Genomic DNA, 26,805 nt, shown 5'->3' with positions numbered 1-26,805 from the left:
ATGTTTCTGAGAGAATCATGAATTTGAAGGAGGATTTGGGGGTGGGGGTAAGAGCGAGGGTTGCGGCATAAGTCTGCAGAATCCAGCCATCTTTTGTCTTTTCTTCACCTCCAAGTCCCCATGTTGAGGTGATCTTGCCTTCTGGCCAAAGAGGAGGGGGTCCCGGCCCCTTCTGCACACCACCAATACTTGCTGAAGCAGCTGATCAAAAGATGAGGATGAAGGCCCATCCTGAGTATATGCCATCTGCATTGCTCCTAGCCGCTGCGGGTGTGGTACTAAAGGGGAGCTTTCAAGAGAGAAAATAACTCTAAGGCAAAAGAGAGACAATCTGATGGGAGTGGGGGAGGGGGAGATGGGAAGGGCGGAAGTGGCCATGAGATCAGATAGGAAGGAATGATGTTTGAAAAACTATTAGGCCAATATGATGGGGTGTCCATCCCACACAGGATTGGCAGAGATTAAAGTGGCCAGGGAGGCCTATTAACTCTACAGGTTGCACCTGGAGGAAGAGCCAAGGAGCAGGGAATTGACTGCAAGAAGGTTCAGCGGTGCGGGAATAGGCAGGGCCTATAAAGCCAGGAAGCTGGGTACAGACAGGGGCTGCCGGGAAAGGGCAGTTGCTCCCTGGGAAGAGGGTTTGGAGCTGGTACAGCCTGTGGTGGAGGACCAGGAGTGGTAGGAAACAGTCCAGGGAAGGAGCAGGGAGGGCTGGGAGAGTAAAGTCTGGAACCACAAGGTTGAAAGTCCCTGGACCAGAACCCAGAGTAGAGGGCAGGCCTGGGTTCCCCAGGAGTGGCACCTGAGGCAGTAAATGGGAAAACTGCCTATGGCTGCTGGAGGAAAGACTTTGATACCCTAGAAGTGGGGGGGTGCTGAGTAACCTGGGCGGAGTCATGAAGCGGATGCTGCGGTTCCTGGGACGAGAGATGAGCTGCAGACCTGAGAGAGAGAGACAGCGTGATGGCGTATGACCATGGGAAGGAGTGTCAACCTTGAGAGCTAATCCCCAGGGTGACCAGGAGGTGGTGCTAGACTAGCGGTGCATGGGAGCCAGCAAACATGAGGGCCAATAGGTGGGGAAGATTTGATCCTCAAGCAGAAGGAAGTCAAATGGTTTAATATAAGCTGTATAGAAAAATACAGAGCTGGATTTTCAAAAGCACTCCGAGTTGGCCTAGCTCTGCTCCCACTGAAGTTACTGGGAGTTTACTAGTGACTTCAATGGCAGCATTCAATGCTGAGTGTTTTTGAAACTGAACTTTGCCCTGTATCTTAAAACTGACCATTGTCAAAGCCCCAGAGTTTTTTGGTTGGTTTGATTCTTTTCTTTCTGTTTTGTCATCTCATAATCCTTCCTCGGCTGGAAAAGCTCTCTCAGGTTTAGAAGCAGTAAAGGCAGCTGAAACGTGTTATTCCTGTAGCGCAATAATGTTTTCCTAATATCCGTATCTTTTTAAACATGTCCACATGTAATACGTTTCCAGAGCACTCCGAGTCACAGCTGCAGAGAGCAGTAAGAAAGTTTGAACTACTGGCACACTCTACCCATCCATTTCCCCTTCCTCAGTATTCGTGGAGAAGTACGTAAGGCGGACAGATTGCTTGCACGCCTCTTTGCTTGCGGGTGCTTTTTCCATATATTTTGGTCTGATTTATTTTTTCCGAGCAGAAGCAAAGTGCATAAAAGAACATAAAATGCAGAACAGAATCTTTGTACAAACACATGCTCAGAAAGATTGTGCCAAATTTAAGGGCCATATTGTGACTAGCAGCGTGTGTGTGTGTCGGAGGGGCGCACAAGGAGCTTCTTTTTGTGCAAAGGCTCCTCACAATTGCAGACCCTGAGCTCAGGGGACCTTGACCCAAGAGGCTGGGAAGAAGACAGGTCTATGGCCCTTGAGTACGCTGGACTAGTAGGATGACAAAGACGTCCCAGTCCTCTAGTGCACCAAGCTGCTTGTAGAAAGACTGTCCCTTCCGGAGCTGGACAGCCATGTGCCCTAAGAAGGGCCCATGCCTAAAGAGCACAATTTGTCTCTTTACAAAGTAACATTCCTATCTGATGTCATTGCCCCAGAAATGTCACGTGATGAGTTAGAGCTTGGGACTGCTGGTCAACAGAGACCAGCCGGGCTGTAAGTAGGAAAGATGTGCTTCCTCTTTAAGGGAGGTGGATGGCAGGCTTTCAGCAGCCTCCCTCTGAGATCCCCTCTGCTGTGTGTGTGTGTGTGTTGACCTTACTGTTCTCGCCAAATATGCTCAGCTGAGTCATAGTAACAGCATCATCCTGGCTCTCTTTGCATGCACGGACACAATGGGAGCCATGGCTTCTTGCTTTGAGTTAGAGCCAGCAGCAGGAGTCACTGCCAAAGGCAGAAATCCACGCTCCATGAGTTCAGTGCAGAAAAATGGCTGACTGCATCAACGGAAGGCTGTTGTGGCAGGTGAGCAGTGGCATGCCCCATAGTTCCTTGCTTGAACTGAACTTGGAACGATAGCAGGGTTGGGTTGTTGTTTTTTTTAGTAGAAATATAGCAATTCCGCAGGCTGGCTTTTGTAAAGTAATAGGGATGTCGGGCCAGATTCTCAATTGGCGTCAGTCTGCATAGTTCCACTGACATAAGTGGAGATGCCAGTTCACCCCAGCTGAGAATCCAGCACTGGATTTCTAAGTAGTTTCAGTTGCGTGCTCTCTTTATACATAGAATCATAGAATATTTGGGTTGGAAGGGACCGCAGGAGGTCATCTAGTCCAACCCCCTGCTCAAAGCAGGACCAACCCCAACTAAATCATCCAGGCCAGGGCTTTATCAAGCTGGGCCTCAAAGACCTCTAAGGATGAAGATTCCACCACCTTCCTAGGTAACCCATTCCAGTGCTTCACCACCCTTCTAGTGAATTTTTTTTCCTAATATCCAACCTAGACCTCCCCTACTGCAACTTGAGACCATTGCTTCTAGTTCTGTCATCTGCCACCACTGAGAACAGCCTAGCTCCATCCTCCCTGGAACCCCACTTTCAGGTAGTTGAAGGCCACTATCAAATCCCGCCTCACGATCTGATCTGGTTTACACCAGAGAAGATCAGGAGTAATTTCATTGAAGTCATTAGTTATACCCCTTTTTGAAAAAATTAAGCTCAGAACCATGTCCCTGATTCCTATATTTTGTGCAAGGTGATTGAACTGGAAAAGATGCACCTCTCATTCAACCAAGTTATTTTTTTCCAGCAAAATAACAACAAACTCCTGAATTAAGGTACATGTCCACTTTTGTTTCCCTATCCCAGTCACAAAATTATGATCACTCTCCTCCTCTACACCTTTTTTCCAGCCATGAACAAATGAAGACTGGTCAATAAGAACAGATAAAAGCTAGTCTTGGAGACAGGAGAGTTTAGTGCTGTTAATACTGGCCTATTTAAATCATTGGCTCTCTCCCCTGCAGCTTGGAACCATTTGTCCTAAGAATATGCTACTATGCTGTATTTTATGTCTGCTATTCCAAACTTTTTCTTAAGCGTCCACTATTTTTGCTGCTGTTGCGATGCATGTTCCACTGTAGTGGTACATAGAAAATGCAAACTGGTTTGTGAATTCTATAACCAACCCTATTCCTTGTTGTTCAGCCCTTCCTGGGGTCACCGAGTTGGCCAGGTCATAAGAGGTTAGGTCACGATAATGTTGACGTTATCAAGGCACCGTGGGGTTTGCAGACAGTGGGATATGGAGTCACTTTCCTGTTGACAAGCTGGTACAGGTGTGATTTCTCATCAGGGGTGGTTTCTTGGCTCCCTTTTTGAGGTCGTGCAGGTTGCTTGTCCAACCTAATTCAACTGTGAGCTCATGATGTGAATGGGCAGCTTTGCTCCTAGTTGGGTGCGTAGTGAACTGCACATCAGCACTTTTAACTATCGTCAACTATAGTGTCCGGCTGCTGCCTTGCACCAGAATCTCTCTTCACTTGGGCGATCTGAACCAGCTCATACATACTGCCACTCCTATCTGCCAGGAACACAGAGTTTAGCTCTTCCTGTGCTTTATGCTGCATTATGCAGTGTAGCTGTAGCCATCTTGGTCCCAGGATATTAGAGAGACAAGGTGGATGAGCTAATATCTTTACTGGACCAGTTTCTGTTGGTGAGAGAGACGAGCTTTCAAGCCACACTCAAGAAGGTCCCAAATTTGCTGACAAACCTTTGTTCCATTGCAAAATGCTGTTTCATCAAAACTGAAATGTTGGCTTCTCAGGGCTTGTCTAGATGGTCCGTGGTCCTTACTAGAGGGATGTAAATTTTAGTGAGCGTGTTGCACACTAACTGGCCTGTATGAACCCTATTGGCGTGCACTGGAATTTCCCTAGTGCATCCTTTTGTGGTCCAGTTTCAAACAGTACTGCATTAATGTCCACCGGGGATCTTTAAATGCATATTCTAGTGAGCGCTAGAATTTCCATCTCTCTATTACAGGCTAATGCACTGGGTAGACAAGCGCTCTCGCACTCTCTGGCCCAACCAATAATTAATTATTTACCTAAAGCATAACAGCTCCAACAGAAAACGCTGAGTGAGCAATTGGTATAGATTCCCCTCTATTCAGCACTGGTGAGGCCAGATTTGGAGTATTGTGTCCAGTTTTGGACACCCCACTACAGAAAGGATGTGGACAAATTGGAAAGAGTCTAGCGGAGGGCAGCAAAAATGATTAGGGGGCTGGATCACATGACTTATGAGGAGAGGTTGAGGGAACTGGGCTTGTTTAGTCTGCAGAAGAGAAGAATGGGGGGGATTTGATAGCAGCCTTTAACTACCTGAAAGGGGGTTCCAGGGAGGATGGAGCTAGGTTGTTCTCAGTGGTAGTAGATGACAGAGGTAGAAGCAATGGTCTCAAGTTGCAGGGGGGGAGGTCTAGGTTGGACATTAGGAAAAAGTTTTTCACTAGGAGGGTAGTGAAGCACTGGAATGGGTTATCTAGGGAGGTGGTGGAATCTCCATCTTTAGAGGTTTTTAAGATGCATCTTGACAAAGCCCTGGCTGGGATGATTTGGTTGGGGTTGGTCCTGCTTTGAGCAGGGGTTGGACTAGATGACCTCTTGAGGTCCCTTCCATCCCTAATCTCCTATGATTCTATGATTGGTGCTTAGGGCAGTCAGTTGCCTGGAATGTGGGGCACCTCATTTCAAGCCATGGCTCTGAACCAGAATTCACCCCGGGTGAGGTCCTTAACCATTAAGCTATTGGCTATTCTGGGCACTGCTGCGCAGAAGGTTTTCGGGGTCTGGGGCAAAAATCTGAAACTGAGGCCACCCCACCCTTCCAAAAAGCCTGATGCCCTGGCCCATGAGCCCTTCCAATCACCCCTCCCACCTGCTCACTGTCAGCCCAGCCGCCCCCAGTCATGGTGTTATATGGGCTTGGGGGCTCTCTTCAATGGGGGCCTGGGGCAATCTGCCTCTTCAATGAGCAGCCCTGATTCTGGGGGTCTCTCGTTCTCGTCTTTTCATGAGACATTTTGAAAGGTCTCATTTTTATCCTGCATTGGAAGGAAAACAAATGTCTAAACCTCAATATTATTTTGCAGTACCAAATGGTTTGCCAGGTAACCCTCGTGGCCGCTGCTTAACATGCTGGTCATAATCATTGCTCTCATTGCTATCTTGAGCTGTTGTGTTTGAACTTGGATTAGATCAGTGCTTTGCACACAGGGAGGAAAGATCTTTTTGTTATGTGTCTGTATAGCCCCTAGGTGCTACAGCAATGCAAATAATTGTGTAATAAATATCTTTAAAATATATAAATCAAATAATAAATGGCGCTAATGTCCATCTGGGCTTCCTCCGTCATATAATTACTACCTTCTCTTCAGTGATATCTGAAAAGCTATAGTGGAGTATTGGGGGGCCGGTGGGAACAGCTATAGACTGTTCTGTTCATATTGCTTGATGTAACTTGGGCTATTAACATTTATAAGCTATATTAAAAGGGTTAATTACACTTTTTAATTGCATTCATGACGACCACCAGAGATTGAACCAGGGCCCCCAGACCTGAGACCCTAAATCTCTATCACTGGAGCTAACGTGTCAGCCTGAGATGTGTAACAGACCCACATCCTCTGGGGCTGGGTACAGGGCAAGACCTGTGGGTTACATACTTTCCCTGGACAGCGAAAACTAGGCTCATCGTAGTTCAAATCCCAAATGTGTCCCTGCTTATGTGACAGGTGCCATCTGAGAGCTACAACAGACTCATTTTCGTTGGGTCACCCACAGAAGGGGTGTGACACACACTGGCCAGTGGGTTACTTGTTTACGTACGTGAAATACTTTGGAGCACATGCTTTTTTTTTAATGGGACATCATAAAAACAATAATAAAAATGAGAATTAGCTGGTTTCAATGGATCAAAACCAACGTCTAGGAGCTGACTCATTGTTCATATTTCGGAAACAGCTCCGATATATATAATGTGAAAATAATCCCCCATCTACCTGTTGCTGATACACCATGTTCAATGAATGTCAATGCTACCAAGCCAATTAAAAGTGGGAATTTAGACCTTGATTCAGAATTGAGCCTTAAGTCTCATTGATTTCATTTGCCTTAGGTAATATCATCATAAAGTTAGTGTTTCATATTCATTCCAAAGCATTGTTACTTTTAAAAATACACCTGGCCCTTTTGAAAAACACTTTCCTACTTCAAACCGCTTAGTGCACAATCTGATTTCTGTCTTGCTGTATTATCACAGAGGCCACATTAGGTTACAGAAACACATTGTAAGTGGTTGCTGTTCAGTTAATTTTGTTTAATGTGAGGTCTCTGAGGAAGCAGATTGTAACAAGTTCCAAAGAAAGTAACTCAAGATGTATCAATATTATTTTTCATAATAATTACCAATCCCTTAGGAAAGCGGAACAATGTTTGAATTGGACACGTGTACGAATTAACATTTAAACCTTCATTTTGTTTTAATTCTGTTGATTACATCTTGTTTGTTAGCTACTCATAATTTTCAATTTGTGATGCTTAACACTCTGGGCGATAGTTGAGACTATCTTTTGTTTTCGCAGATAACTCACTGTCTACACGCCCACCCAACAGCTGGAGGGATTGCCCTCCAACTATGAAATGTATAAACCCTCCCAGAACAAGGACTTCTTTTCCTTTGCATTTTTTTTTTTGCATGCTGATATGTGATATCATCTCAAATCATGTTACATTATTGTTTCTTGTCAAGTCACTACATGATATGAAGCAGTTTAATATGGTGGAAGATGCGTAGTGCTATCTGATGCCAGCCTCTGCAATAATCCCTCCTGTGGTTCCTTTTTTATTTCCAAAGTATGTTCAGTGTGTCTTATGCAATAAAGTGAAATCAATCAAAACATTTTGTTGTCATTCATAGAGCGTATTACGTTACCAAGACAAAAAGAAAACAAAATGTGTGTTGATGAGAGATCAGCCACTAGACCTGCTTAATAAAGTTTGGACTGGACACTCACTTTGTGCCTCTCTCCAGATAGTTGGCTTAAGACACAAAATTCAGATTTCCTCTGTCCAAATTTCAAACATCCTAAAATTGGATGGTGTTCAGAACTGAAGGTATGACTTTTCTGATTATTGCCTCGAACTAGCAGCTGTTTAAGTCAATAGTGAATCACCCATTGGCTTCAGTGATGCAGGTTTGGTCTCCCTGTAAAAACAGAAGCCATTTGCAATTCATATCCAGATCTGAATGTGGATTGCAACCCACCGGAAATTTGGGGTGGGATTTTCTTTGGGTACGGCCTTGAGTTCAGAGGACTGGACTAGAAGACCTCTCGAGGTCCCTTCCAGTCCAATGATTCTCTGAGCTTTAAGTTTAGCTGCAAGGTTTATAGTTCCCCAAGATTACGGTTGAGTCCTTAAAATGGTAAAATGAATATTTCTACCAATGGGTTGTACTTCCTCTTTTGTTTCCTTGGGGTGGAAGGCAGGGGGAAGAGGGAGGAGATAATCTTCTATCCATGGGGTCAAATAGACCTAGATCATCATCTCATTTTGTCTTTTGAAAAATATATATTTTCTAAGGTTAGACTGTTTAGCAACTGGTCTTGTGGGGCAGTCTACCCTGCAGCTTGAGTTGGTATAAATTACGTTGCTCAGGGGTGTGAACACACCACGACCCTGAGCAATGTAATTTACACTGACCTAAGTGCTGATGTGGACAGCGCTATGTCAGCGAGAGAGCTTCTCCCACAGACATAGCTACCGCCACTCATGGGGCTGGAGTAATGAAGTCGAGGGGAGCTCTCCCTCCCATTGGTTTAGCGTGTCTGCACTAGCTGTGCCGCTGTAAGCTCGGTAGTGTAGTCATAACCATAGACTGTAAACCCTTTGGGGCGGGGACCATCTTTTGTGCTGCTTTTTTGCACAGCGTCTAGAACAAATGGGGCTTTGGTGCATGACTGAGATTCCTAAGTGCTACAGTAATACAAATAAACAACTACAACAATAATAATAAAGCAGCTATTCTAGCTAAACAGTGATTTTACTCCCTGCACAGCTTCAAAATTATTCAAAACTAGCCAAAAATTCCTTTCAAGGAGGACTGAAATGCCAGGCAGTGACCGATATCTTCCTGTCTTCCTAGAACTGAACAGGTACTGATGGGAAGCTTCACATAAAATGAAGCAGGGAGCCAGGTCACTATCTCTGAACCGTGTGGTTTAAGTTTTGCAAGTCAAGTGATTATGGACTGCATTTGATATTGGGACTGGATTTTGGACCTGCCCAAAGCAGGGAAGTCAGAGAAGATTGTATGTCATATCACGAAAATTAATCCTGCAGTGTATTGTAAGTACACAGAAGTGCTTCATACATCTCAAGCTGAAATGGCCATCAGTGGATGAAGCAGGCTTTAGACTCTGAATCCTCTGTCAGTGGGTCTTTGGAAATAGGCTCTGTCGTCTATATGCAACGTCTGGGAAGGATCCCCTCCACTTTCTACACCACGAGTCTGATTTTTGATTTCATGTCAATTTTATACCCCTGTCATTCAAATGATTTCAATTTAGCTTACTTCTGATTTACTCCTCTGTAAGTGAGAACTGGATCAGGCTTTATGATTTTGGAATCACTGAAGTAGAGACAATCCCCAGAGAATCCATCCCAGTGTTTACAATAGATCCACTTTCTGCCAGACAGTGGCACTTTGGACTGCTTAGTCTACTGTGTGTAGAAGGCCAGTCAGACTGGTTGTACTAAAAACAAATCCTTGTTTATTCTGAGTTACTTTTACTTGGTCATTCATATACTCTAGAGAACAATCCTGCATTAGAAGAATTAATGGATCTTTCCATTTCTAAGTTCTATGAAAAAGCCCATAGGCATCTTATCTTTCTTCTTCCATATGTTCCAGTTGGCAACCTGGCTGGAACTTTGGGTATGTTTTTCACTTCTTCTGTTTATAAGATATACATATTAATCAGAGGGATTTTCATGTGCCAAACCGAAAGTGTGCAATGGCAAGAGCAACCTGATGAAACCGATCACAAGAGCAAGTTAAACAAAAAACAGAGAGAGGGAGCGTGATTTGGACCTCTTCTGAATGCTGCAGCTCAACAGCCACACAGGAAATAAGAAGAAGTGCTAGCCAGGCTGAGCTACAGAGCCAGTGAGTCCAAATGAATGTCAAGGCTACCAGGCACTCGTGAGTAAAAAAAACTTTGAGTTTGGTTTGTGTACTCCAAACATATTTTATGCTCACTTTGGATCTAGTTCACTAGGGTAGCACAGTGGTGAATTAGACCATCTATTTCCTCCAGAGTGTGTAGAATTTGACATGTTGTTTACATCACCTACTATTTCAAGATTACAATAACTATATTTCTTTGTGTTTGATTTGAAAACTTTACAGTTCTAGTCCCCGATCCTCTGAATACAATATACGTGAGTACATCCCCATTGACTTTGTAGTCTTGTTAAATAAGGACACTAGAAATTTGCCATACTAATAATGTTTATTGATCTGCCATAGCGAGATACACCTTGAATGCTTACTTGACATAGATACCAAATAAGTATGGGTATACTTATCCATATAACTGACCTACACCAAAAGATATACAGAATAAATGCTTTTAAGACAAAAGGTATCTTTGGCATGCCTAGGCACTTTAAGAAGAAATAAAGAGATGAGTACAAAAGTTAGTGGATCACCTCAGAAGGCCAGAGATCTAGGTGATGCCAGTTCAAGAGTCTGAGAGAACACAAAAATAAGGAACTAGACGGGATCTTTTGTATTTTATGTAATTTGTTGGATACATACCCATATATGGCCACCTTCCATCACCATAACAATACCGATACCTGCCCATTACCCATAGGTGGCCTTTTGGGTTTTCATAACTTTGCCGTAATCATTAATATTAATAAACTACATCACAGATTTCTTAATAATTCTATATGTAAATGTGATTTAGATGCCTAGTTACTGCATGGCAACCAGATCGTTAAGACCCCCCGCAAATATCCTACTTGCGGAATTCTGTGGTCCACGGTCCCCTTTGTGGTCACTTGTTTGTCTTTTTAGAGAGTCCAGAATTATGATGGGGTTATCTCTATAGGCCTATAATATTTCAGCTAAAACTTTGCCTTTAACAGACTTACTCCTACAAGGCCTCACGCTAATACAACAGGCCCTTAATCATAGCAAGCTTAATAACTCAGTTTTGTATGTTCATCTATTTACTTCCATGCACGATCCAAGCTAATAAGCAATACACACCTGTCAATCTTATACCCCTCTAGTCTCACTCTACCTATAGCCAGCATAAAATCACTCATAAAACATGAGAGAGGGTCATAGGTCAACAACTTCAATGAGTGGAAGGATGGTCCAGTTGGTTAGAATACTAGCGTGGGAGTTGGATGATGTGAGTTCGTTTTCCTGCTCTGTCACAGTCTTCCTGTATGATCTTGAGCAAGTCATTTAGTCTCTGTGACTCAGTTTCCCATATGTAAAGTGGGGTTAATACTTCCAGTACCAAAATGCATTAAAACTGTGAACTGCTCAGATCCTACAGTACTAGGCACTCTATCTGTGTCATAGATAGACTGGTCAAGGTTTCACAGTGCTTTGCTTATTTCCCAGAGATGATTATTTTCCCTTCTGTGTTTCTTTTTTTAAAAATACATTTTCCAAACGGACAATCCCAATGGTAGCCAATGTAAGAAGAAAGAGCCATGCAAGTAGATGTTTTAAATGTGACACGAATTTTATGCCAAAAAGAGTCTTTTCTACATTTATATGCTCCCGTTGCCTCCCCCCCCCCTCCCCAAAGGAAACGCCATACAAAGGCAGGAAAGAACATCAAACGAACGTTGCTTGGCAGCCATGTCTATATGTAAAATTACTGTCAGAGTACAAAGGAAGACCCAAGATTTAGACGGCGACACATGATAGGAGCGCCTTTCTTCTAAATGGCTTTACCTTTTGGTGAGGAACACGCTTTTTCCTTCATAAATAAATATATAAATCTCACCGTTTATGTATCAAAAGGCACAAATTAGAGCCCAGTCTTGCCAAATTTTAATATAGGCCATTGTGCTTAAAACTGTTATGGGTCGGGCTAAAACTCTTTGAACCTGGGGATGTGTGTAACCACTGCCCTTCATTTAAGATAGTGGTAAGAAACTGTTACACTCATTTATGGCTGAAACAATGGGGGTCTCCACCTGAAACAGACACGAGGGTGGGGGGTGTTTCTCTGGCTATTGTTTTCTGAAGGCTAGGGGTGAGGGGTGACTGAAACAGCAGAAGGACTGGAGAAGAATAGACTGAGGAGAATTATGTCTACCATTGCAATTAAAAGCCTGTGGCTGGCCATGCCAGTTGACTCAGGCCTGTCTACCATAGTGCTTATGCCGGCAAAACTTTTGTCATTTTTTCACACCCCTGAGGGACAAAAGCTTTGCCAGCATAAGTGCTAGTGTAGACAAGGCCTCGGGCTCATGGGGTGAGGGCTGAGGGGCTGTTTCATTGCTATGTAGACATCTGGGCTTGGGCTGAAGCCCGAGATCTAGGACCCTGCAAAGTCGGAAGGTCCCAGAGCTCAGCCTGTAGCTCGAACCAAAATGTCTACACCATAGATAAAGAGCCCCATGGCCCAAGCCACACGAGACCAAATCAGCTGCACATGGGTGTCTAATTGCTGTGTCGACATACCCTGAGAGAGAAGACAGAAAGGACACGCCAGCCAGAGTGACAGAAACATTGGTCATGTGGCCCTGAGAAAAAGCTGAGAGAGCGCACTTTTGGGGCTGAGAGCAAGCTGAAAGGGGCTTGGAGCTGTCAGCAAAGAAACACTCTCTTGTTATTTGATTCCTCCAGCGTTCAGGGGAACAGGGCTTTGTATGTTCTTTGTAAATAAACAAGCTTGCATCATAGAGCCCTGGCTCCATCATCAATTTATTTTCCTCACAGAAACAACCTAAAAGCAAAGCTGTCATTCAAACAGGAGTCAATTCTGAGACGTTCTGTGCCCTGTGTTATGCAGGGGGTCAGCCCACATGATCACAGTGCTGATCTGGCATTTTCCTCTATGAATAACCCACAGCGCCCCCAACTTTGGCCCACTATTAGGGTCAAAAAAGAGGTAACACTACCATGAGGAGCCCCACTGACTTCTGTAGTGATGACTTCAGTGGGTACTTGTGGCAGTAAGCACTACCTCCCCTAGTAAGGGCTACATGGTGGCTCAGTGCTAGGCTTCGCTAGGCTGCTCCACAGCCATCAATGCAGAGGCATCAATTGAGTGGGTCTGGAGAAGACACGCTCAATCGATTGCTGAGCACTTCTCCCGTGGACAACGGTACTTCACCAGAACGAGAAGGGTAATCTATGTCGATGGGAGAGCGTCTTCTGTCAGCATAGCAGAGTGAAGCCAGCATGGCTGCTTGTTGCACGGTATGTCAACTTCAATTATGTTACTTACGTGATGTAACTTTCGTCCCTTGCTTCGATGGAACCGAGTACTGAAGACAAGCCCTTGGGAACAGATCAGGCAGTAGACTGTGACTCTTGGGCCTGGTCTACACTTACCTTGAAATTCGGCGGCAGTCGACAGGAGTTATGCAAGCTACCCCGAGTAGCTTGCATAACACCCGTCGACTTCGTAACTCTTCATCTACGCCGCGTCTTCAATGCGCTGCGCCACTCGAGAAGGTGGTTTTAACACATCGACTTCTGGATCGATTGAGCGGGTCTTCACTGACTTCTCAATCAATCCAGATAGATCGATCTGACTGCGGCGAATTTGCCGCCATCAATGAAGACGTACCCTGTCTCAATCTGCTTCCCACTTTCCCCCACTCCCCGGGAGCATATACCTTGCACCACTTCTATACCTGGGCATGTGCTGTGCTAGCCCTGTGCCTATCCAAGGCTCCATCCCTTCTTCCCACACATGTGCACAGGGGCTGAGCAATGGCAATATGTGTAGCCAATGCAGAGGCATGTGTGTGTTTGTGGGTGCCATATGCTGCATTACTCCCCTGCTGGGCATGCAGAACGGGCCTCATCTGGCCCTAAGCTTTTACAGGATTTGGCCGTTATATTTTGGCTCATGATCATGGATTTATAAACAGTTTTTGCAATATGGAGAATATCAGATAAACAGTGACTAGCTAATGGCTTAGTTTTGGGTCCATGAAATTGTGGCTGGGGGAATATCTCCCCTTGTCCTCTTACACTCCATCCCCACCCGCATGGAAGTAAATAAGGCAGATGGGACCAATCCATGACTCCAAATGCTGTGGTGGGGCATTTAAAAACTGGATCTGAATTTTGTGACTTGGGCCCATTTTTAGCTGGTGCATTTTAATGGCCTTGTTTGAAAATGGCCTTGTTTTCAACCTGGCTTTGAAATTTGGGGCCAACAAATTTGCACAGGCAATTATTGGTGCCTGGAAGACAGACTTTATGCAGGCCAGCATTTGGCTGGCATAGATGGACTCTATCTTTGTGGGGGGGAGGGTGGCAAATGGGTGTGCACATGTGTGGCCTTGTATGTGAACTTAGGCAAGTCACTTCACAACTGTTCCCCCTGCCACACTTTGGTATGTCTACACTGCACATGTCTTACAGTAGCGTGTAGAGTACATACACTGCATGCCCCTCCAGCACAGGTACAAATAGCTGTGTAGACAGCGAGGCATGGCATAGGCAAGTGGAGTACAGACACGTCACAATCCTAGGGTGTAGACACCGATGGCTACACTTCCAGGCTACACAGCTAAAAGTAGCCATGTAGTGTCCTGCTACCTCCCCATTGCCGGAGCCTTTCCCCACTGCAGAGAAATTCTGGAGACTTTCCCTGCCTCAGTGAAAGATTCCAGCAGTGGGGAACGGCTCCGGCACCTCGCTGCTTCCAGACCCTTTCTTCGCCACCTCCGGTCCTGTCCAAGCCTCTTACTGGCATGTGCAGCTGCCCACAGCAGGGTGTCTGCTTTTCACAGCCACAGGTAGCAACACAGACCTTGTATGCTGCCACCAATGAAAGTACAATGTAGATGTAGCCTTTGTCTTCCTCATCTGTTTGTACTGTAATTTCTTCAGGGTCAGGACTGTCACTATGTGTTTGCACAGCGCCTAGCAGAACAGGGCGCAGATCTCAGCGGAAAACACTAGGCACTTGTGTAATACAAATAATACATAAAAATAATAAGGTAGGCCCTGCTCCTGCTCCCATGGTTAAGCTCAAAACCCTCCTTGACTTTAATCGTGCCATGGAGTAGGATATACCCTGCAGCAATATGGGCAGAACCCTCTCCAGAGAATGTATTATGCTGGGATTTGGCTTGTGGTATTTTTCTTTGTGGCTGCTAAGGTTTCTCTGGGTTGAGATTTTTTCTCTCCTGGTTCCTTGAAATAGCATCTTGTTTATAATAATAAAGAATAATACAAGTTATTTTTATTGCACTCTGGCCTGAAAGCCCTTGCATGTCTAACAAACGATAATTAAAACCATAAAATACAACTTTTAAAAGAGCAACGGCTCTCTTTTTCTACTGATGGGGAGGTGACTTTGCCAGAAGGCCTTTCCTCCTTTATTTTAAAGTGCGTTGATCAGAACTTTCCAGGTGACGTCTGTTGACCTTGGGCCAGATTTTCAGAAGTGCTGAGCACCCAGCAGCTCCGATGGTAGACAATAATAAAGACTCACCGTCCCTCCTTGAGAGCAGTCAGAGCTTCTGGATGCTGAGTGCTTTTGAAAATCAGACCATTTCATTCTGGTGTCTAAATAGGAGCCGAGCCGTTGTGAAAATATGGGGTGAGTGTGTGTGTAAAAATCTAACCCACGGCGTCCTTTACAGTCTGATACAAAAGTTTTCTTGAACGAGGTGCAAAAAAAAAGGGGCCAAAAGCAATGAAAGGGGAAAAAGATAAAACACTCTCGTGCACACTGGCTAAATGGAGACACTAGTTAGCAACATAAACAAAAGGTGGGTGGTAACCCCCCGAGCCTTTTTTGACAGCTAGTGGTGGCAGTGATGAATTTGTGAAGTTATCTAATTTTCCACTGTTTTAATTAGAGGCCTAGGCTATGAGACCTAACAGCTGGGTTCTTTGTACTGCTTTCTGTTGCCTGACAGAGAAAAATTTCTACTGTAACTTCAGCCAAACTTTCAACCTGACCTGAGCAAATGAAACTTCTGGGATTCATAAACTTGTGGTTTCTAGGCAGATTGCTTTTTGAACTGTTCTTCAGCCATCCTAACATGCAAAAATTACGAAGGCTTAGAGTGAACTCCCTTTGTACTTACATTTAATGGACGTGCTCATTAAAGGAGCCGGGATGGGGGAAGGAAGGAATTATGATTGGCTTAGTATAGCACTTATCAAGTGTAAAGTTTCTTATTGTTGCTTATAATATAATTGAGGCCAGTTTAGAAACGATTGTACCCAAGATCTCCAAAGACAATGGATTTGGTTGCAAACTATGTTCACTTGAGTGACCAAATTAATGACATTGTTCTTGCCAAGTGATCTTTGAAAGCTTTACATGAGACTGAAGATGCATCACTATTTATCACCCCCATGCACTGCTACCACCTTTTTTTTTTTTTTTTTTTTTGCTAGAATCCTGGGGGGAACATTCCTTTGATGACTGTAGGCCTCATCCAGCAAAGTATTTAAAGCCTGGGCTTAAGTCCCATTGACTCCAAGTGCTTAACTTTAAGTATATGCTTTATCACTTTGCTGAACTGATTTCTCAGTCATCAGGCAGGTGGCAAGGGCAGAAGTAGATGCAGACTGGCATAGGGACTAGCTAGTGTGGAAACAGGCACGGTGCAAGTAGGAGCAGGAGCAAGGGCAGTCTGTTGAAACAACTAGCAATGGGAACATTCCCAGCTAGGAAGTGATGTTAAGCAGACTGGAGATGCTGCTTATCTAAGGAATCTATATACCTGCCTTGGGGTCATCTGGATAGGTCCTTGCCTGGGGACTAGCTGAACCCTGATTGAATGGCGTGGGGCCTATCACAAGACCTGCAGGTAATTGCCTCTGATGACTCATCACAGTCTGTAGCTCAGGAATGACAGTTCAGGTTTAAGGAGCCTCTGACTCAGTGGTAACTCAGTTTAGGCAGACTCAGATATCACAATGGGGGCTCTGTTCTGATACTGTCTTAAGGGGTCTATTCAAATTCTGAAGCACATTTTCAGCCTGCAGAAGCCCATGAAACTTGTTCACCTATTAATCAATTTAGCCAAGTTCCCCAGAAGCTTGACTGAGTTTGCTGTGTAACAGGAGTTCAAAGGGGTTGTGGGTTTAATTGCAGTGATATGCTCTAGAAGCTAGGAATTATGCCTTTAATAGCCATGTCTTTATATACCTGATCTCTTAGCCACCCTTGCTGCTTTGTGAGAGATGTGGCAGGACCAAACCATCAGGGTCAAATCTTTCTGCTGCCCAAGGCAAAAGAAAAGAACATGGATCTGTAAGTATTCTTCACTTTTGTCTGTAGATGGATTAAGTTCTTCAGGGTTTGGGAGTGTCACCAGTCTTGAATGGTTATTTTTACTCACTTGTCATTTATTAATCACTAGAGAACATGTATTCTGCTCCTGGGAACACCTGCTAAAGGTACATGTTTGAGAATATCCTATGTAGTGTTTTGCTGGAGTTAAATGTAAATTGCTGCAACATACAAAATGACCACTGAGAGTCTTGGCTCTGTCTATGCCTATTTTAGTGCTAGCTTGCAAACTGGGTAAGATCTTGACCCAATGTCTAGCTTGAACTTAGATGGCCCATGTTCAGAACACTACACGTGGCAGCTCTTTTGCAGGGAATCCTTGCTCTTTATCAAAGCTGAGGCTTGGGCATCCCATGACCACTTTCCCCAGTTGATATTTTAGGTGTAAAAACACATGACTACTCACTGCTGGAGGAGCGAGTGTGTTCACAAATATGCCTAGCCACTATAACAGCGGAGTACTGCCGTGCGGGAGAGGATAATTAATACTGAGTCAGGAGTGAAAAGAAAGTAAGAACTATAAGCACTCAATCAACAGGCATTTTCTGTCTACTTGGTTCATATTTTTACTCGTGTGCTAAGGCCTCAATAGTGGTTCTTGAGAAGAGAGGTTATGGGCAAAATCTCTTGGTTTTTTCTGCCCCGTGTCTTAAGGAATTTGCTTTGATAAATGGACAATGTGTCTGCTCAAAAGGCTTTACAATGCCTCTTTTACTTTGGGCAAAGAAAAATGGGTTTTTGCTGACCTAAATCCTGACTGATAAAAGCACCTCAATTATGTGAAGCAAGCGATTGGCCTGGTTAAGAACAAATAAGATAAGTCCTCTGTTTTCTAATATCTTCAGGGACAGATGCAGATCTACACACCATATTGTGACCCCCATGACTCAAAGCATGGAAATTCTGTTATCAGAGACTTCTGTAATATGAGGGTGTCGTTGTACTCCTTGACTACACAGTGGCGTCATCCTGATACCATCAGCATTGGCTTGGCCAATTTTTATATACAGGCATGTGAAGACATCTGTTTTCTTCTTTCATAGTAGTCAAAGGGCACATCCGAAGTCCCAACTCTTGTTTCCATGGGAATAGTACTGAACAAGTGTTGATTTCTCAGAGAAGGATCATGATAAGGCCACTTTTCTCTTATCTAGTGTCTTCTCACTGGGGATCTTGAAGCACTTCACAAACCTTGGTGAATGAAACCTAATGCCACACTGTTAAGTAGTATGATGCCCATTTTTTTCAGTGAGAAAATGATGCCACAAAGAGGGTAAAGGCCTGATTTTTAAAAGTTTAGGGGATGAAAATGCATGCACGTATCACGATTGGGCATGCAAACGACCCGTTAGATACCTAACTAATCAGACATGTGTAATTATCATGGCTGCATGTGCAATCAAGAATTTTATGTTAATCATCCTTATTAATTAATTTTAGATACCTAGCCTCATTGAAATCAATAGGAATTTGCCAGTGAGCTTAACAGGGCCAGAATTTCACCCCTGAAATTGATTTGATATTTATGCTGAAAGAAACAAAAGGATAGTCACAAATGTAATAGCAGTAGAGCTGGCTGAATATTTTCCAGTGCAAAAGTTGTCCATCACAAAATGTTGATTTGATCAAATAAAATCATTTTGTGGGAACATATTAATTTTGCAGACATTTTTTATGGAAAATTATCAAAACATTTAATTTTGATAAGGTAAAAATGTTTCCTTTTGACAATCATTCTGCCTTTTATATTTGATTATGCTAATATATAATATTAATATAATATATTATAACATAAAAGTCTAAATAATTAAGTATAAATTAAATGTTTCAACCTTATTGAAATGAAAAGTTTCAATAAGGTCGTTTCAGTGTTTCAAAAACAAAATATTTCTGAATTTTCATTTCATGGTAAATTTTGAAATGTCAACTTTTCTTTTCCAATGCAAATTTCAAAATGTCGGAATGTCCTGTGGAACAGAAATTCCATTTCCCAAATATCTCTAAATAATAATTTAAGATTGTGTTTAAAATGTGTCATCTCAGTTGTAAGTACTTATAGCCCTGAATAAATGCTATCAGACCATCAGAGTCTAAGGATGAAGCAAGAACCGGATAGCGATTCAGAAGGGGGAATCTATTGCCAAATAGGAAGTCCTGGGAAGGAGATGAGTATGTTAGCAGAGCAAAGCACACAAGCCAGTGAACTTTCTGTGTTTACAAGGAATTGCTGAAAGAGGACACTGGATAATTGCAATTATCTGGGTGAAGCAACATTTTAATGATTTCAAATACTTATAGCCAGATCTTCAACTGGTGTAAATCACTATAGCTCTAAGTCAATGGAGTTATGCCAATTTACACTAGATGAAGAACTGGTTCATTATCTTCTTTAAAGAATTGGCTAGTTTAAATAAGATAGAAGAGCTCCCTGAGCAAGCTGCCTGAGAGTTCAATGTAGCTAACCAGTCAACAGAACCAAGAATATTCTTATTGCATAGAAAATTAGAGAAAACAGGTGAATAATGAAGTCAGTATGACTAAATTAAAAAGTACCTTTCATCTCACTTTGTAGGAAACCTCTCTGACCTGCTAACGAGAGGGAGGTGGTGTTCTCCTCAATAAAACACGCTGTGTTCATTGTTAGGAGTTTGATCCTTCAAGGTCCTGAGCATCCTTGCACCCACTGATTTCAGTAGATTAAAACCTGTCTACACTGCCGGCGGCGTCGATGGAAGATACGCAAGCTACATACTGAAACTTGCGTACATCCCGTCAACTTATTAACTTTCACTTACCGCGGCAGTCTTCACTGTGCTGCGTCGACAGGAAACAGCCTCTGGTCAACACAGCGCTAATCTTTTGGGGGGGTGGGCGGGTTGAATTTACTGTGTTGGCCAGAGAGTGCTTCCGGGATCGATTGTGCGGGTCTTCACTGCCCTCCCAGTTGATCCTGCTGTGTCAATCCATGGAGCCCGATGCAGTGGAATCAGTGTAGGCCTATCCTAAGAAAGTACCACTCCTTCTCTTCCTATTACTCTTCCTTCTGTATCCTTATTTTCCCTGTCCCCTCTCAATGGTCCCCAACACTCTCCCACCACCATTTTGGGTGGCCCATCTGCCCTCCCCCCCCCCCCCCACAAGTCAGAATGGCACCAAAGCGTGTGTAACGCCACTTTTATCTGACAATTTTATTCCCCAAATTTGGAATCGTTTCAAGATATTCTAAACCCTGCTCATATGGTAGGAACATGTCCATTACCCCAGCCCATTGTGATGTGAAGGTCTTTATTTAGAAAGCATCAAGGCTGTGATTTTCAAGGGGCATAAGGGCATAAGGAGTCCGATTCAATGGAAATTGAGTGCCTAACGTAAAATGCTTTGAAAATCCCAGTTTACAATGCTGCTTTTGAATATCTCCTTTTACACATGCCTGTCTCGTTATCTAGATATGCAAATGAACAGCATCATGTTGAGTACCTGGATGCTTTACAGAATAAAACAGATTTTTTTCCATGTAATTCTGGGCCACATTCAGTCTTGGAGCAAGAATACTTAAACAAGAGTCGCACGGTCTTACTTCAGGGCTGAACGCAGTAGTCTTTTTACTTCATCGCTTACAATAATTATCATCATGTGGCTGAGGCTCATGGGCTTAAGAATGCTACATGTCTTGCTATCTAGTGTGGGAGTTTCCAGGCAATCTAGAAACAGAGAGAAACCCCAGATTTATGGTATCATGCTTTTTAAGTGTGCCCTTTGTCCCAGAAATAGTAGTTCCTAAATCACTAGCACTCTCCATTCCAGGGATGTGTTTGAACTCCTTTTGTGAAGTAGGCACAGGTCCATAATATGAAGTGCCTTATTAGTGCTGTATATTACTATTAACTGGAGACTTGCCATGACACTTCTTTTCTTTACAAATAAAAGAGGTAAAGAAAGTGTTAACCTGGATCTTTGCCAGGCCAAAAGATGGCTGCTTCAAGCATAGAGGATGGCCGTTGTTACTGAAATAAGCCAAGTGCGCTGCATGGCTGGTAGATCACCCATACCATCTCTTTAAAACTTTCCTCCCTCTCATTAAAGAGAAACCCTCAGAGTTCCTAGGCTTAAAATGTGACATTGTTCAATCTGTTATAGGCTGATGCCAGCTGGTGTAAATTGGTCACAACCTCATTGAATTCAGTGGAGTAAGGTCAAGTAGAGTAAGGTCTCTACTGACTGAGGATCTAGCTCAGATTATTTTTCAGCAGTAGAGACATCACTAGCAAAATAGCACACATCCAATAGCCATTATTTCTGTGGGGCTCATGAAGGGCAACGTCTTTGTTCTTTCTACTAACAGTTCTGTAACAGTAGTAATCTAACAAAATGCTGTGCAGCAAAATCAGGGTGGACCCAGAGTTGTGTCCTCTGGGCAGCCCATGTAGTTCTCCTGTTTGTCAAATCCATAGCATTTGTTTGTCTGTGTGGGCATTTCCTTTCCAAAACAAATTCATCAATGATCATGAGTTTAAAAAAATAAAAATATCTTCCAGAAAGAATCTTTGTACGTAAAATTTTAGCCCAGCTTCATAGACTCAGACTTTAAGGTCGGAAGAGACATCATGATCATCTAGTCTGACCTCTTGCACATCACAGGCCACAGAACATCGCCCACCCACTGCTATAATAAACCCCATATCTCTGGATGAGTTACTGAAGTCCTCAGATCGTGGTTTAAAGACTTCAAGTTGCAGAGAATCCACCATTTTACTCTAGTTTAAACCTGCAAGTGACTGGTGCCCCATGCTGCAGAGGAAGGTGAAAAACCCCCAGGTCTCTGCCAATCTGATCTGGGGGAAAATTCCTTCCTGATCCCAAATATGGTGACCAGTTAGGTGCTGAGCATGTGGGAAAGACCCACCAGCCAGACACCTGGGAAAGAATTCTCTGTAGTTACGTGTTTATGGCCAAGATACAGAACTCCTTGCAAAATGCTGACTGAATCTTATCTGCAGTCATATAAAGAGGTCTGTTGTAACAGGGGTATTGGTTTCTGACTCCAGTAGTGTAGTGATCTCTGATGATGAACAGATTAAAGTTAAGCACATGCCAAAATGCTTTGTTTTATTTGGGCCTCAAATGCTCGGATAGGCAGTTCATTGTCTGTGCACACATGTACAATGTAAACAGCTGTTTTCTGTCCTCCTCCGACTTATATCATTAGTGAGATACCTTTTTGCCCTGCACTTGCTGATTCATTCCTTGCCGTTCTCTTCTAGTGTTCACCCTGCAAAACAAACCTAACTCAAGTTCCTTGTCTTTTCCTGTCCATAAGCAACATAGCAGTGTTGTTAATATGCACAGTCCCCTCCCAATGGATCATCCATCAACTGAACAATAAGACAATGCAAGGATTGAATTTCTTGATGATTATAGCATATTTTGGATGATGTTGCACTAACAGATGTAACGGAAGCAAGAACGATTCCAGTATTCATGTACCTACAGCTGAAGTACCTATTCAGTCAAATCTCCCATGGAATTCAGGTATTATTGAACTCGCTAGTCATTTTGCTTAAATAGAGATGAAGATGACATGGGTGAGCTCTATAATAGTTTTTAAATAGCATTTTTTTCCTAAGCACATCAAACGTTAACTGATTCACCCCTGTGCTGTGAGGTACTCTGAGCTTTGTTACAGATGGGTAAACTAAGAGGCAGAGAAATATATGACTTGGCAGAGGGGACACAGAGAGTCCAGAGGCAGAGCTGCGAATCCAGGCTCTAACCACTAGATCTCCCTCCCTCCACTTTACCACTGGAGAAGTGCACAGGAGCTAAAATAAAGGTTTTAAGGGAATATTTACAACCACCTGACTGACAAAAATCCTCTTTAAATGCCCCCCACATTAAATACATAAGCAAAAGACAGGCCAAAACTGGAGCCTTTTGATTCAACTCCCTTGAACTTCAGTGATTCAGATTAAATGAAACTCAGATCTGTAGCACCTTAGTTCTGATTTTGCAAAACCAAACCCCTGGTTGACAAAATATTGCAAACTCAAACCATATTTTCTTTGCCTGTATTAATTTAAAATCCTAAAGCTCTCGGGCAGTCTGGCTGTACTAGATCTCTTCATATTTGTGCAACCCCTCAAACCTGAGATTTTTACTCCTGCTTCTAAAATGAAACACACATTGTAAATGGCTAAAGATAGAAAGGAACATTGTAACTAGTATATAATCCTTGCAGGCTTTGCCTTCTGCAGAGAAACTCCCATTCTTCCTTAGAAGAAACCCAGAAACTAACTCCCTACAGAGTGTCCCTAGCCAGCACATATTTGCTGCACTCAGGACACCTGTCAAAGAGGAACAGACTTTTTTGTAAGATAAACAGAAAACCTTCGGTGAGCAAACTCAGTGAGGAGAAAGGAATCTGCCAAGTTCCGGATATCCTGGACAGCACTCAGCAAACTTCCTTCAGCTGTCTCAGAGAAAAATGTCACCTTCCTCCAGCCAATTCCAGTTTTATTTTCATTGCCATACTATGGACTTTTCAGGACAACAGAGTAACTTAGACATGTCTCCTTACTTTGGTCCCCTTTGTCTACAGTAGTCAAAGCTGCAGTAATCAAGCCAAATGGTATGGTAGTCGAGAAAAATGCTGGTATCTGCTACATATGATTAAGTGTACTAGGAGGATCTCCTGGATATGAATGACAAGGACAGAAGGACAAATGAGCTGAGAATTGATATACAACCAGAACACCGATTGTGCCTCTTGGAAATTTTTCCATCTCACTTAAAGATGAGTCGGAGCTAAAAAGCTCAGTTTGAAGCAGTCCTGGAATTTGGAAGAGTTCAGAGCTGGGTATGAACTTGGGGCACATCTATAGTCTTGGTGCAAGTTGCTCAGAATAAACTCTCTGGAAGATTCTTCTGAAGCCCTACCAGATTTATTAAAGCAAATCTCATGGGCACCAGTGCCTACTTTTCTGTGCCACTTCATCTCACATCTTGGGGTGTGTGAAGGGGAAGGGAAGTTAATTTAAAGGAAGTATCTAACCGTTTTGAATGAAATCTCAGCTGCATGCCTAGTAAAGCTCTTGCCCCCACAGTGTAGCCCTGTCTCCCTAGATTCCCGGAAATTCAGCTGAAATTAAATTTGTTAGTCTTTAAAGTGCTACAGAACTCTGGTTGTTTTTGCTGTATACAGACTAACACGACTATCCCTCTGGAACTCTTTGGCAGCTGTGTATTTCATCAGGTAGGTGAGTGACTTTATTCCAGTTTTACAGCTGGAAAAACCGGGGCTCAGAGAGGTTAGTACAAGGCCACTCAGTATGTCAGGGGCATAGCTAGGAATAGACCCAGAGTGATTCTGGACTGCCAGTGCCACGTGTCTTTCTCCTAAGTTGTGAGTGTGTGTGTCTCACTTCCCAAGGCATGTCTGTAAGCGGACTCCACTGTCTTCCTTTTGCTACATACCGTGGCTCAGATCTTCCTTTGCGCCTGCATTTGTATACTTTTCTCCGATTCCACCAGGGATTTCTTCCTCCCTTCTCTCATGCCTTTTATTCTTTCCCTTCTTTCCTCCCCTGCCCCTCCCCCCCCAACTTCCCTGATATCTTGCTTCAACCCTCCAACTTATTTTTCCAGCATGACTGTCCTTCCCTTGGTCACTCTTCCTTTGTTCTCCAATAGCACCGGGCATCTTTTCCTGCCATCTGCTCTCATAGGCTTTCAGCAAAATATTTTAGCACATGCATAACTTTAAACACATGAGTAATCCTATTGATTTACTGTATGACACAAATGGATAATTATTGAATCGGTGCCTTAATTTGGCATTGGGCATAGTTTACACCCCTTCTAATTCCTTTTAATTTAGATACATCTGGCTTTCCCTCTTCTTCCTTTGACCTGCTGGGCCTCTTTCTTTCCCACTTGCCTTGTAAACCACTAAAACTGTATCAACTCCCCCATCCCCAAAGCCCACTGTTTCTAATTTCAGTAGCTCAGATCAAATCAGCCTGAAGAATTGAAACAAAGACCAGAACAGTTCAGCCAAAACTGTCTCGCTACGTATTTTAATTTGCTGCTCTTTTTCAATAGTTATGGCACAACAGCTGCACCTTGTGCAGGAACCTCTGGGCGTTTTATTTGGTAAAGTGTGAAATTACATTAATGCTGGGGAGGTGGAGAACCTATCTTAAGCAGATATGTGCAACTGTTTATCTGCAAGCTCAGAAAATGTTTCTGGAATTGGCTGATGCTCAGAGCAATGAATAATGTTTCGCACAGGAGTTTGCTCTTCCTGATTAGCCCAAAATTATCCTTGCATGTGTAGAAACAGTTTTACAGTTATTCTGCCTGAAAGCAAAGCAGGTTTTGACATTTCTTTTTTTCAGTATCTATGTGTTTAACTTGGCTTGGCATGCAGGCAACTAGAGAAACTAGGAAGGCCATGAACAGGACTGGAATAACTGAGCAGAAGTTGACTTTCCCTTTGCAAAGTAGGCACTCCGAGAGGAACATGATCTCTGACCCAACTGTCATATTCTTTATAACAATTAAAAAATATCTAATCACTCATAGTAGAGTGGGGAACTTGCTCCAATTGAACATCCATTTCGGTCCAACGCTTCCCACTTTCCAACATCTCCTGGAACTTTTTCAGAAGTTTTTGATGTGCATTACAGATCTGTTCCTCACCTGGGCCAGATTCTGCTCTTACACCTTCATAAATTAGCAATAAATCCATTTTAAATCAATGGGATTTCACCAGTATAGGTGAAAGTAGATCTGCACCATTATAGTCATGAAGATGTTTGTTTGCCTCTGAATTTTGTTCTCTTTGGTTAACCACCACCCACCTCCCAGGTCCTAATTCACCATTGTGTTATTCCAGGTTTATGCTGGGGTAACTCCACTGAAATCAAAGGAGTAGCACCTATGTAAAATGAGTTGTTCATTGGCGAATCAGGCCCATAAATCTTGTTTCAATTCTATTCCTCATGGTCTTTGAAGGCAGGAAGCATCTTCCTTTTTAGTCAACTCTTCTATGTCATCAGTTCTCTAGAAACCACCAGCTTCTGTCAGGGACCGGCCTTTGCTCTTTACTTCGCTAAATAGCAAACCCCTCGTTACAGCTGCCTGCCTTCCCACAAGCCCATTGCTGCTTCTATCATGGAGGAAACTATGCTCCATGGATTCTTGATGCTCTTTTAACTATCTCCTCCTGATTTTTCATTAGGATCTCCCAACATTGAGGTAACTTTTCTGCTTACTTTGATATTCCTTTCTTTCCTCTCTTTTGCTCAAAATAACCCAGTTTCCATCTCTTCTGCACTAGCTTCCTGAATTTCTCTTGCTCGTGGTCATCTTTCTTTCCCCCGTATCCCATGATTTGCTTCTAGCTGTAAGAATAGACTCAGTCACAAATACTAACTTGTTTGAAGTTCACTGGTGATTAAATAGGATCAGTTACAGCGTAGTCTAATCAGCTGTAAAAAATGGGTTGTGGTGTTCTCCGACTAGGGCATTAGAAGAACTTCAAGAACAGCTTGACATTTCTAATCATTTCAGGGTTTGTGTGACTCACAGAGACACAGCTGTGTACCTTGTTTTGTTTTTGTTTTAAATCTTTAATGGAAGATGGTTTAGAACACCAACGTTCTGGTGAATAAAAAATCTACAGTTGTAGGTGTGTACGAAGAATGATGTTCACCCCTTTTTCAAATATGTGTTGTGTGAAAGTAAACAGACTAGACAAAGATGAATTGAGCCAGTGCAAA

Source organism: Emydura macquarii, unplaced genomic scaffold, assembly GCF_026122565.2.
Source record: "Emydura macquarii macquarii isolate MOO-44397 ecotype Brisbane River unplaced genomic scaffold, CSIRO-AGI_Emac_v2 contig_561, whole genome shotgun sequence".
Lineage (NCBI taxonomy): Eukaryota > Metazoa > Chordata > Testudines > Chelidae > Emydura > Emydura macquarii.
This window is presented reverse-complemented; position numbering follows the sequence as displayed.